The 12,423-nt window shown below is 42.4% G+C and overlaps 1 protein-coding gene across 1 annotated transcript in view; it reads right to left on the bottom strand.

Moving 5' to 3' along the window:
- Positions 1-12,423, bottom strand: part of SLC22A2 (solute carrier family 22 member 2) — a gene marked incomplete at its 5' end in the record, with an annotated part of 46,367 nt that overhangs the window by 15,324 nt on the left and 18,620 nt on the right.

The raw sequence follows: 12,423 nt of genomic DNA on the forward strand, positions 1-12,423 counted from the left end.
GGGTTTGAGGACTAACTTAGGAAGGTTAGAGTCCTTTCTAAGACTGAGGGGATTAGAGGTCCCTCTCAGTAAAGTCCCTCTCAGCTAAGAACTAGTTTGGCACTATGGGATGTTAACGGCTATTTTCTTTGAATTAATTTCCCTTGCACTCTGCTGATGTCTATGGGTGACAGGATTAGGCATATACAGGATAATGGAACATGGGTAGTAATTGTCAGGCCTCTGAGCCCAAGCTAAGCCATCATATCCCCTGTGACCTGCACGTATATATCCAGATGGCCTGAAGTAACTGAAGAATCACAAAAGAAGTGAAAATGGCCTGTTCCTGACTTAACTGATGACATTACCTTGTGAAATTCCTTCTCCTGGCTCATCCTGGCTCAAAAGCTCCCCTACTGAGCACCTTGTGTCCCCTGCCCCTGCCCACCAGAGAACAACCCCCTTTGACTGTAATTTTCCATTACCTACCCAAATCCTATAAAACGTCCCCACCCCTATCTCCCCTCACTGACTCTCTTTTTGGACTCAGCCCACCTGCACCCAGGTGAAATAAACAGCCTTGTTGCTCACAGAAAGCCTGTTTGGTGGTCTCTTCACATGGACACCAGTGAAATTTGGTTCCGTGACTTGGATCGGGGGGCCTCTCTTGGGAGATCAATCCCCTGTCCTCCTGCTCTTTGCTCTGTGAGAAAGATCCACCTACGACCTTTGGTCCTCAGACTAACCAGCCCAAGGAACATCTCACCAATTTTAAATCCGGTAAGCGGCCTCTCTTTACACTCTTCTCCAACCTCTCTCACTATCCCTCAACCTCCTTCTCCTTTCAATCTTGGTGCCACACTTCAGTCTCTCCCTTCTCTTAATTTCAGTTCCTTTCCTTTTCTGGTAGAGACAGAGATGATGCATTTTATCTGTGGACCCAAAACTCCGGCACTGGTCACGGACTTGGGAAGACAGTCGTCCCTTGGTGTTTAATCATGTGGGGATGCCTGCCTGATTATTCACCCACATTTCATTGGTGTCTGATCACCATGGGGATGCTTGCCTTGGTCATTCACCCACATTCCTTCGTGGCAATTCAATTGTGGAGATGCCTGCTTTGGCTGCTCACCCACATTGCAGCCCAGGGCTGCTCACCCAACCCCTTCTCTCCATGTACCCACCCCTTCTCCACTTTCCTGGGGGACAAGCACCTCCCACCCCTTTTCCACTTTTCTGGGGGGCAAGCACCCCCTACTCCTTCTCCCTGTGTCTCTCCTGTCTCTTTTCTCTGGGCTTGCCTCCTTCATTATGGGCAACCTTCCACCTTCCATTCCTCCTTCTTCTCCCTTAGCCTGTGTTCTCAAAAACTTAAAACCTCTTCAACTCTCACCTGACCTAAAATCTAAGCATCTTATTTTCTTCTGCAACACTGCTTGACCCCAATACAAACTCGACAGTGGTTCCAAATAGCCAGAAAATGGCACTTTTGATTTTTCCATCCTACAAAATCTAGATAATTCTTGTCATAAAATGGGCAAATGGTCTGAGGTGCCTGACATCCAGGCATTCTTTTACATATTGGTCCCTCCCTAGTCTCTGTTCCCAATGCAACTCATCCCAAATCTTGCTTCTTTCCCTCCCACCTGTCCCCTCAGTCCCAACCCCAAGCATCACTGAGTCTTTCCAATCTTCCTTTTCTACAGACCCATCTGACCTCTCCCCTCCTCCCCAGGCTACTCCTTGCCAGGCTGAGCTAGGTCCCAATTCTTCCTCAACCTCCACTCCCTGACCCTATAATCCTTTTTTCACCTCCCCTCCTCACACCCGGTCCAGCTTACAGTTTCGTTCTGCAACTAGCCCTCCCCCACTTGCCCAGCAATTTCCTCTTAAAAAGGTGGCTGGAGCTAAAGGCGTAGTCAAAGTTAATGCTTCTTTTTCTTTATCTGGCCTCTCCCAAATCAGTTAGCATTTAGGCTCTTTTTCATCAAATATAAAAACCCAGCCCAGTCCATGGCCCTTTTGGCAGCAACGCTTAGACTCTTTACAGCCCTAGACCCTGAAGGGTCAGAAGGCTGTCTCATTGTAAATATGCATTTTATTACCCAGTCAGCTCCTGACATTAGAATAAAGCTCCAAAAATTAAATTCCAGCCCTCAAACCCCACAACAGGACTTAATTAACCTCACCTTCAAGGTGTACAATAATAGAGGCAGCCAAGTAGCAATGTATTTCTGAATTGCAATTCCTTGCCTCCATTGTGAGACAAACCCCAGCCACATCTCCAGCACACAAGAACTCCAAACACCTCAACTGCAGCTGCCAGGGGTTCCTCCAGAACCTCCTCCCCCAGGAGCTTGCTACAAGTGCCAGAAATCTGGCCACTGGGCCAAGGAATGCCCACAGCCTGGGATTCCTCCTAAGCCATGTCCCATCTATGCAGGACCCCACTGGAAATCGGACTGTCCAACTTGCCCCACAGCCACTCCTAGGGCCCCTAAAGCTCTAGCCCAAGGCTCTCTGACTGACTCCTCCCCATATCTGCTCAGCTTAGTGGCTGAAGACTGATGCTGACTGATCACCTTGGAAGCCCCCTGGACCATCACGGACACTGAGCTTTGGGTAACTCTTATGGTGGAGGGTAAGTCCGTCCCCTTCTTAATCAATATGGAGGCTACCCACTCCACATTACCTTCTTTCCAAGAGCCTATTTCCCTTGCCTCCATAACTGTTGTAGGTATTGACGGCCAGGCTTCAAAACCCCTTAAAATTCCCCCACTCTGGTGCCAACTTGGACAACATTCTTTCATGCACTTTTTTTTCAGTTATCCCCACCTGCCCAGTTCCCTTATTAAGCCAAGACATTTTAACCAAATTATCTGCTTCCCTGACTATTCCTGGACTACAGCCACATCTCATTGCCATCCTTCTTCCCAACCCAAAGCCTCCTTTGCATCTTCCTTTTGTATCCCCCCCACCTTAACCCACAAATATGGAATACCTCTACTCCCTCCCTGGAAACCTATCACATGCACATTACTATCCCATTAAAATCTAATCACCGTTACCCTGCTCAACGCCAATATCTCATCCTGCAGCACTCTTTAAAAGGATTAAAGCCTGTTATCACTCGCCTGCTACAGCATGGGCTTCTAAAACCTATAAACTCTGCTTGCAATTCCCCCATTTTACCTGTCCTAAAGCCAGACAAGCCTTACAGGTTAGTTCAGGATCTGTGCCTTATCAACCAAGTTGTTTTGCCTATCCACCCTGAGGTGCCAAACCCATTACTCTCCTCTCCTTAATACCTCCCCCCACAACCCATTATTCTGTTCTAGATAAACCTAGCTGACCCCATAAATCCTAAATCCTTTCTCTACTCCCCTTTCCATTCCTTAAAAAACAGCCCTAAAAGCTGCTCCTACACTGGCTCTCCGTAACTCATCACTCCCTTTTCATTACATACAGCTGAAGTGCAGGGCTTTGCGGTCGGAACTCTTATACAAGGACCAGGACCATGCCCTGTAGCCCTTTTATCCAAACAACTTGACTTTACTATGTTAGCCTAGCCCTCATGTCTGTGTGTGGCGGCTACTACTGCATTAATGCTCTTAGAGGCCCTCAAAATCACAAACTATGCTCAACTCACTCTCTACAGTTCTCATAACTTCCTCTCACCTGTCTCCTTCAGCTGTACTCACTCTTAGTTGAGTCTCCCACAATTACCATTGTTCCCGGCCTGGACTTCAATCCGGCCTCCCACATTATTCCCGATACCACACCTGACCCCCATGACTGTATCTCTCTGATCCACCTGACATTCACACCATTTCCCCATATTTCCTTCTTTCCCATTCCTCACTCTGATCCCACTTGGTTTATTAATGGCAGTTCCACCAGGCTTAATCGCCACACACCAGCAAAGGCAGGCTATGCTACAGTATCTTCCACATCTATCATTGAGGCTACTGCTCTGCCCCTCCACTATCTCTCAGCAAGCTGAACTCATTGCCTTAACTTGGGCCCTCACTCTTGCAAAGGGACTACAAATCAATATTAATACTGAATCTAAATATGCCTTCCATATCCTGCACCACCATATGGGCAGAAAGAAATTTCCTCACTATGCAAGGGTCCTCCATCATTAATGCCTCTTTAAAAAAAAACGCTTCTCAAAGCTGCTTTACTTCCAAAGGAAGCTGGAGTCATTCACTGCAAAGGCCATCAAAAGACACCAGACCCCATCGCTCAGGACAATGCTTATGCTCATAAGGTAGCTAAAAAAGCAGCCATCAAAAGGCATCAGATCCCATAGCTCAGGACAATGCTTATGCTGATAAGGTAGCTAAAAAAGCAGCTAGCATTCCAACTTCTATCCCTCACGGCAGTTTTTCTCCTTCTCATCTGGCCACTCCCACCTACTCCCCCACTGAAACTTCCACCTATCAATCTTTTCTCACACAAGGCAAATGGTTCTTGGACCAAGGATCTCCTTCCAGCCTCACAGGCCCATTCTATTCTGTTGTCATTTCATAGTCTCTTCCATGTAGGTTACAAGCCACTAGCCCGCCTCTTAGAACGTCTCATTTCCTTTCCATCCTGGAAATCTACCCTTAAGGAAATCATTTCTCAGTGTTCCATCTGCTATTCTACTACTCCTCAGGAATTTCTCAGGCCCTCTCCCTTCTCTACACATCAAGCTTGGGGATTTGCCCCTGCCCAGGACTGGCAAATTAACTTTACTCACATGCCCCGAGTCAGGAAACTAAAATACCTCTTGGTCTGGGTAGACATTTTCACTGGATGGGTAGAGGCCTTTCCCACAGGGTCTGAGAAGGCCACTGCGGTCATTTCTTCCCTTCTGTCAGACATAATTCCTCATTTTGGCCTTCCCACCTCTATACAGTCTGATAACAGAACAGCCTTTATTAGTTAAATCACCCAAGCAGTTTCTCAGGCTCTTAGTACTCAGTGGAACCTTCATATCCCTTATCGTCCTCAATCTTCAGGAAAGGTAAAACGGACTAATGGTCTTTTAAAAACGCACCTCACCAAGCTCAGCCTCCAACTTTAAAAAAGGACTCGGTCAAGAATAGAGCCCAAAAACTCACCAACCAAACAAGTAATTACACTGAACCCCCTTGGACACTCTCTAATTGGATGTCCTGGTTCCTCTCAATTCTTAGTCCTTTAATACTTATTTTTCTCCTTCTTTTATTTGGACCTTGTGTCTTCTGTTTAGTTTCTCAATTCATACAAAACTGCATCCAGGCCATCACCAATCATTCTATATGACAAATGCTCCTTCTAACAACCTTACCACAAAATCTTCCTTCAGCTTAATCTCTCCTACTCTAGGTTCCCACACTGCCCCTAATTCCACTCAAACCAGCCCTGAGAAACATCGCCCATCATCTCTCCATACCACCCCCAAAAATGTTCACCACCCCAACACTTTACCAATATTTCATTTTTTGTTATTTTTCTTATTAATATAAGGAGACAGGAATGTCAGGCCTCTGAGCCCAAGCTAAGCCATCATATCCCCTGTGACCTGCATGTATACATCCAGACAGCCTGAAATGGCTGAAGAATCACAAAAGAAGTGCAAATGGCCTGTTCCTGCCTTAACTGATGACATTACCTTGTGAAATTCCTTCTCCTGGCTCACCCTGGCTCAAAAGCTCCCCCACCCCCTCCTGCCAGAGAACTATCCCCTTTGACTGTAATTTTCCTTTACCTACCCAAATCCTATAAAACGGCCCCACCCTAACTCCCTTCGCTGACTCTCTTTTTGGACTCAGCCTGCCTGCACCCAGGTGAAATAAACAGCCTTGTTACTCACACAAAGCCTGTTTGGTGGGCTTTTCACATGGACACAAGTGAAAGTTATTTCTTCCTAGGAGGGACACTTAAGAGCTGATAGGACTGCTGGAAAAGATCCCTTCCCTACCGACAAGTGGTCACCTGAACAGTATTGCTGTAATGGGTGGGTCTTTCTCTGGCCTCCCTGAGCACCTGTCATTCCCCCCCTGCCACAGGAGGAGCTGCCCCTGCCACCCCACCAGGCAATGCTTTTCTCCCTTTCTCTCCTTTCTCTTTTCTGTTTTTTCTGTTACTCAGGGTAACTGTCTGCTCTTTCTTTGTGCCCAGAGACCACATGTTGAAAAATGTCCTTGGGAGCTTGAACTTGTAACCACATGGCAGTTCTTTCTCTTGGTTTCCACCATCCAACAGATAGGAATTTGGGGGTTCATGTCATACTTATCCCTAAAAATTGTCTTGAACAGTTAAAAGCCTTTGCAAGCTCAGAATTGGCTGCTCTAAAATCCTTCTGGAAAGAACAATGGAAACCAGCCAATGCTGTAGCTCAATAGCTAAGGCTTCATCATTTTACAATGGTGGCCCAGGGTTCAATCCTGGCTTATGGAATGAATCCTTTCTGGTTTAAAATCTGTATAACCTTTACCACTGGTTAATTCTCTTCCTCTCCACGAACCATCTTGAACTTTCCTTTCTCTGAGCACAAAAATATTGGCTGTTTGGCATGGCTAAAGTCGGGTAGTAAGATATTTAAAAGGATTTGAGTGCTACGGTTAAAAGTCAGTTTGTTCAACAAACAGCCTGGAACTCCTTGGGAAAAACAAAGGAGATGTCACAGACCCTCTTTTGGAAAAACCTGTTTTCCTCATAAAACCTGAGGAATTAAAATGGATAGATCCCTCTCAAAATCTAAGGCTCTGTTCTGTTTTAATTGCATTATCTGATGTTTTTGACTTGGAGGGTATCAGAAATTATTACACATTATGAGAGAGCTTTGATGTGTGACTGAGTAGGAAATATAGTTTTGGGGATAGCTAATAGCAGTTATGGGGAGATCCTTAGCTCTTTGCAAGTTTACATCAGAAAAGCATACTCTTGGCCACCTAGAAGTTATGAAAATGTCCCCATTCCTCACTGAGAGATAAGATTCTTATAGGAAATGGACTGATTTCCTCTTTTTGGGATAGAGGATATGGTATAAAAATGAGACCCTTAATTTCGGGGAGTCTGTTTTTGCTTTTCAGCTGTGCCTGCTTAATAGACCCTAGAAGCTGCATACTTTGAAGAGAAACTTAGAGTAGAAAATGAAAAATCTTACAAGTACTGACTCTTCTTCTGTCTGTGAATTTATATGCGCTGTGTGTATGATATGAAAGAGTTTTGATTAATAGGTTTAAAAATAATAAGAGCTTAAGTCAAATATTCTTGGCAGAAAAGTAAAAAGTGTAATGCTTTTTAGTTCATGTGACTTAAGTAATCTTTGGGAAATAAAAACAGTTGTACATGCTAGGTGTGTAAAAAAAGTGAAACGTATTTTTGGTAAAAGATTATAAGAAGTCATAGAAATATGGCTTTTTCTGCCTAGATTAAAGGGTTAAAGGATTATTTAAAGTTAAATAAGATAAAGCTGAAGGTTTCAACAAGTTGTGGAAGATTTGTGAAAAATTAATCATGTAAAAGAAATTCTTTGTGTGAATATACTGGCTAAAGTTAAAGGGGTATCATTCAGTTTTTCCATAAATTGAACATTAGAATAAAAGCACAATAGGTTTTTCTTAGAGCACTGACCCGCTCTTTAATAAAAAGTTTGTAAAGAGTTATAAAAGGTTTATGAGAATCCTACCTTATGGTCAAACATTAAAATTGGGTAGATATGTCTATGAAGGTTTAACATTAATAGTACACTAATGTAAAAGTGAAATTTGACTTATGTAGTATAAAAATCATACAGGAAGCATTGTCAAATATAAAATGGTGTTTGGCTGTCTTTGGGCTCTATTCGTATAAATATATTAATGGTATGTGTTCCAAAATTATGTGAAACTCCTATAATTCTGATAGGACTTAGTGTACATTATCAGTAATAATTGTAATTGCTATGTTAAATTAATGTGTGCCACAGAAGTAACATATTTCTTTGTCAATTGTGTTTTTGACTGTGGCTGCCCTAAGACTTGACCATCCACAGACAATTGTTGTCTTGTGTTGATCCTCTTCAAAAGGTGGTTTTATAATCAACTATAGGACTTTAACAGGTATTCTCGAATGCAGGTTTCTGATAACTTTGGAGACTGTGACATTAGAATAGAGGAAAATACTTTCAGGACTCTCATGGGGAGGTGAAATGTTCATGTATATCAAACAAAGCAGGAGTTAACTGCATGGACTGAACTAATAAAAGACCAAAGTAATCTTTTTTAACTTTTTGCTTAAAACATTGCTGATCCTTTGTTTTGTTTTTCAGAGTCAAGGAAAGTTTTCTTTTGAGCTATTAATATTTACAGCTTTTAGCAATTAAGTCAAGTATATTCCTGTGAAAAACTTTGGAGTACATTTGTTTCTCTCTATCTGATTTCTCCAGAATTTGAAAATTATTTGTGAGTACTCTTAACTTATGGCAATATAGCTATTTGCATAAGTGCAATAAGAATCTGTTTTCTTTTGCAACAGGACACAGTTGAAGAAACTGGTTATTTTTACCAAGGCTTTGACTGGAATGTTGTGCTTTCCTTTAAGAAATCCAACTTAACTGGTAGAGCCAATAAAAGCCCCCTGGGAAAACTGACATCATACCTTGTCTACATAGTCCCTGTACAGGGTTCCTGACCTGTGGTAAGTAAACAACGTCACTTTCTGACAGACCCAGGAGCCCGAGTTATCTGGGGACCTCAAGAGGAGAGGAATTTACTCAACTTATTGGTATTAGAGGGTACAAACCCATGGCTGGGCTTGGCTTTGAAAAAAAAATCTTATCTGAGATTCCTTTTACGGAACAAAGTTTTGTCAAAGCCAATTTAAAAAGCCTATGTGAAAAATAATTATTTTTGCTGCACTTTATACAAATAATCAGGCCAAGTACAATAAAGCAAATCAGTCCTACCATGATTTGTCTTTAGTAAAAATGGGAAACTGGAGAGAGAAAAATTATGTTTCAAGAACAATGGTATACCTGTTATTATATTCTAGTCTCATCAGTTGTTTTAAGCTTTTTTTCCTGCACTTTAGACTGACCCTGCTCATTCCAACCAATGATTCCTGCAGCTCAGAAGAAACAAGAGGTATGAGTAATATAAAAATCTGGATCTATATTCTAATTCTGGGCACATTGGAATCAGGTAGTGACCCCATATCAGCATGGTTTCAACAACTGTCAGGTTCATGGAAAGCCTTCTAATTTAGTTTGCTTGGGATAATTTTGCTTATTTTTCTTTACTGTTGTGGAATATATTGCTGTTGTACTCTTTGTGTAGGCATACACAAAGGGTTGTGTAGGATAAGCTTACCAAATGTTTTCTTAAATTAAACTCTTATTAATCTTTCAGATATCACTTTTTGTCAGAACTCAGAGTTATGAATGGCCCTCACCATACTGATGCTTTCTGACTGAACTCCTCTCTACCCTGAATACAACAGACCCTAATAGTTAATCAGAAATATCATCACCCTTAATCAGAATGAAAAAGTTACAGAAGATGGATCTTTGTTTCTCTGCAACCATTAAGATGAAGAGTTCTCTTACAAAAGGGAATGGGGAAATCTCAGGGGTGTTTGAACCAGAGCAAATTTATCTTGAAGAGGGGCTGGGTAAAATAAGTCTGAGACTTACAGGGCTGCATTCCTAGACAGTTAGGCATTCTAAGTCACAGGATGAGATAGGAAGTTGGCACAAGATACAAGTCATAAAGACCTTGCTGATCAAACAGTCTGCAATACAGAAGCTGGCTACAACCCACCAAAACCAAGATGGCAATGAGAGTGACCACTGTTTGTCCTCACTGCTACACTCCCACCAGTGCCATGAGAGTTTACAAATGCCATGGCAACATCAGGAAGTTACCCTATATGGTCTAAAAATGGGAAACTCATAAATAATCTACCCTTTGTTTAGCATATAATTAAGAAATAACCATAAAAATGGGCAACAAGCAGCCCTCAGGGCTGCCCTGCCTATGGAGCAGCCATTCTTTATTCCTTTACTTTCTTAATAAACTTGCTTTCACATCACTCTATGAACTCACCCTGAATTCCTTCCTGTGTGAGATCCAAGAACCCTCTCTTGGGGTCTGGATTGGGACCCCTTTCTGGTAACGGAGACAGGCTTGTTATGAGGCTGAAATGAATTAATATTGTCAAAGGCTTAGAATAGTGCCTGGCTCATGGTATGTACAGTGGAAGTGCCTATTAAATAATTAACCTCTCAAAATCTCTCCAAGCCTCCCAAGATTCACTTGGTTATTGTATTGCAAGTAATGCAAACAAGAAACACATTCAGCTGGCATTTGAATCTCTGAAGTGAGTGAATCATGATGAATACAACTGATAAATAAAATTACCTTTCATTTGGCATTTTATATTTGCGAAGACAGGCCTAGTTAACCAGAATAATCCTTATTGATTTTTCCAGTGCTCTTTCAGCTAGGATTTTCCAATGTGTTGACTTTCAGTCTTCTTTGATTATCATTTTATGGCTATTTCAAGACCACAATTAGCACACCATTATTGTGTGGAAAAGAAAGGGAAAGAAGTTAAAATGAAAAACTATTAGGTTTTCTTTCCACTAGCTACTCATACTAAAGGTTGGTGAGGGAAGAATATGAAATTACTTTCAAGAATAAAATTGGAATTGTCTTTGAGTTTACTTTAAATATTGAAATGTAGTTATAATCCTTTATCTTTCCTGCAGGAAGGTGTCAGGCAGGAATAAGGGTCAATAAAGTACTATTTGTTAAATAGTACTTAGAGAAACATGAAGTTGTCAAAGGTGTTTGAACCAGAGTGACTCCATCTTGGATAGGGGCTGGGTAAAATGGTGCTGAGACCTACTGGGCTGCATTCCCAAGAGGTTAGGCATTCTTAGTCACAGGATGATAGGAGGTCAGCAAAAGACACAGGTCACAAAGACCTTGGTGATAAAACAGGAAGTGGTAAAGAAGCCGGCCCAAACCCACCAAAACCAAGATGGCGATGGAAGTGACCTCTGGTCATCCTCACTACTCATTATACATTAATTATAATGCATTAGCATGTTAAAAGACACTCCCACCAGCACCATGACAGTTTACAGATGCCAGATGCCATGGTAATGTCCGGAAGTCACCCTATATAGTCTGAAAAGGGGAGGAACCATCAGTTCCAGGAACTGCCCATCCCTTTCCTGGAAAACTCACGAATAATCCACTCCTTGTTTAGCATATAATCCAGAAGTAACTATAAGTTACTCAGTTGAGCAGCCCATGCTGCTGTTCTGCCTATGGAGTAGCCATTCTTTATTCCTTTACTTTCTTAATAAACTTGCTTTCAACTTACTCTATGGATTGACATCGAATTCTTTCTTGTGCAAGATCCAAGAACCCCCTCTTGGGGTCTGGGTCAGGAACCCTTTCCAGTAATGAAGTAACCATCTGCTATTCCAGAAATGTCCTGCTGACCCATTAGTCACCCACTGTCCACCTAAGGGAGGGGCCAAGATTGAGTGGTCTCTAACTTCCTCCACGGCAGGAAGGAGGACAGAGGGTTTGATGGGCACCTCCTCACGATGAAAACAGGGTTCTGAGGACAGGTTCCTTAGCCAGTGTCGGGGAAGAAAGAAATAGGGTTCACATATGTCTCAGGAGTAGCACCAGCTACTCTGTGGCCAAGTTATCTCAGGAGAAAGAGCTTGTGCTCTGTCAACTTTGGCCATCTTATTGCTATTAAACTGGATCATGGAGGAATTCATTGGATTTGTTTTGCAGGTAAGTTCTATTAGTGGTTTGGAACTTTTGCTGGCAGATCTAGAGCAGCGGAAAATTTTCCCCCTCACAAATTCCATGAGAAGGGGAAGAAAAGGAATGAGCAGGGTAGCTGTGTGGGGCATTGTGCAGCCTTAGGAGTGAAGTGGTGGGAGCTTCCCCTGATAACCGAAATGAGTGACTGAGGAAAATGTCCCAATCAGTCGAGGTTTATTAAGTCAGCTTTAGGGCATGTCCCTGAAAAACGATGAGCCACAGACACATCTGTGGCTGTTTTTACACAGAGGCTTTCAGGAGATTGGTATTTATACATTTCCTTAAAGTAGGGAGGCAGGTAGGGAGAGGGGCAGGTAGGCCGTAAAGGAATGGTTCCATTCTTGTGAGACTTTAACTAGTGCCCAGTTAAGTGTACATTTTACATATGATAAGGTGAATGTTTAAAGAGAAAATGGGAGTAAAAAAAGAATCAATTATGCAGGCCTGAGTAGGTGGAGGAATAGACTGATCTTGTCTTCATTCTGTACATTGGGAAATAAACTTGCAATCAACATTATCAGTGTGGAATCAGCAGACTTTAGTTTTAGATTGTAGACCCAAAATTCTTGTCTACAGGAGGGCAACAAAGAATTTACTTATGAATGATTTGCAGGGGTGGTCCTTTGTAGATAAC

The sequence above is a fragment of the Pongo abelii genome, chromosome 5, assembly GCF_028885655.2.
Source record: "Pongo abelii isolate AG06213 chromosome 5, NHGRI_mPonAbe1-v2.0_pri, whole genome shotgun sequence".
Lineage (NCBI taxonomy): Eukaryota > Metazoa > Chordata > Mammalia > Primates > Hominidae > Pongo > Pongo abelii.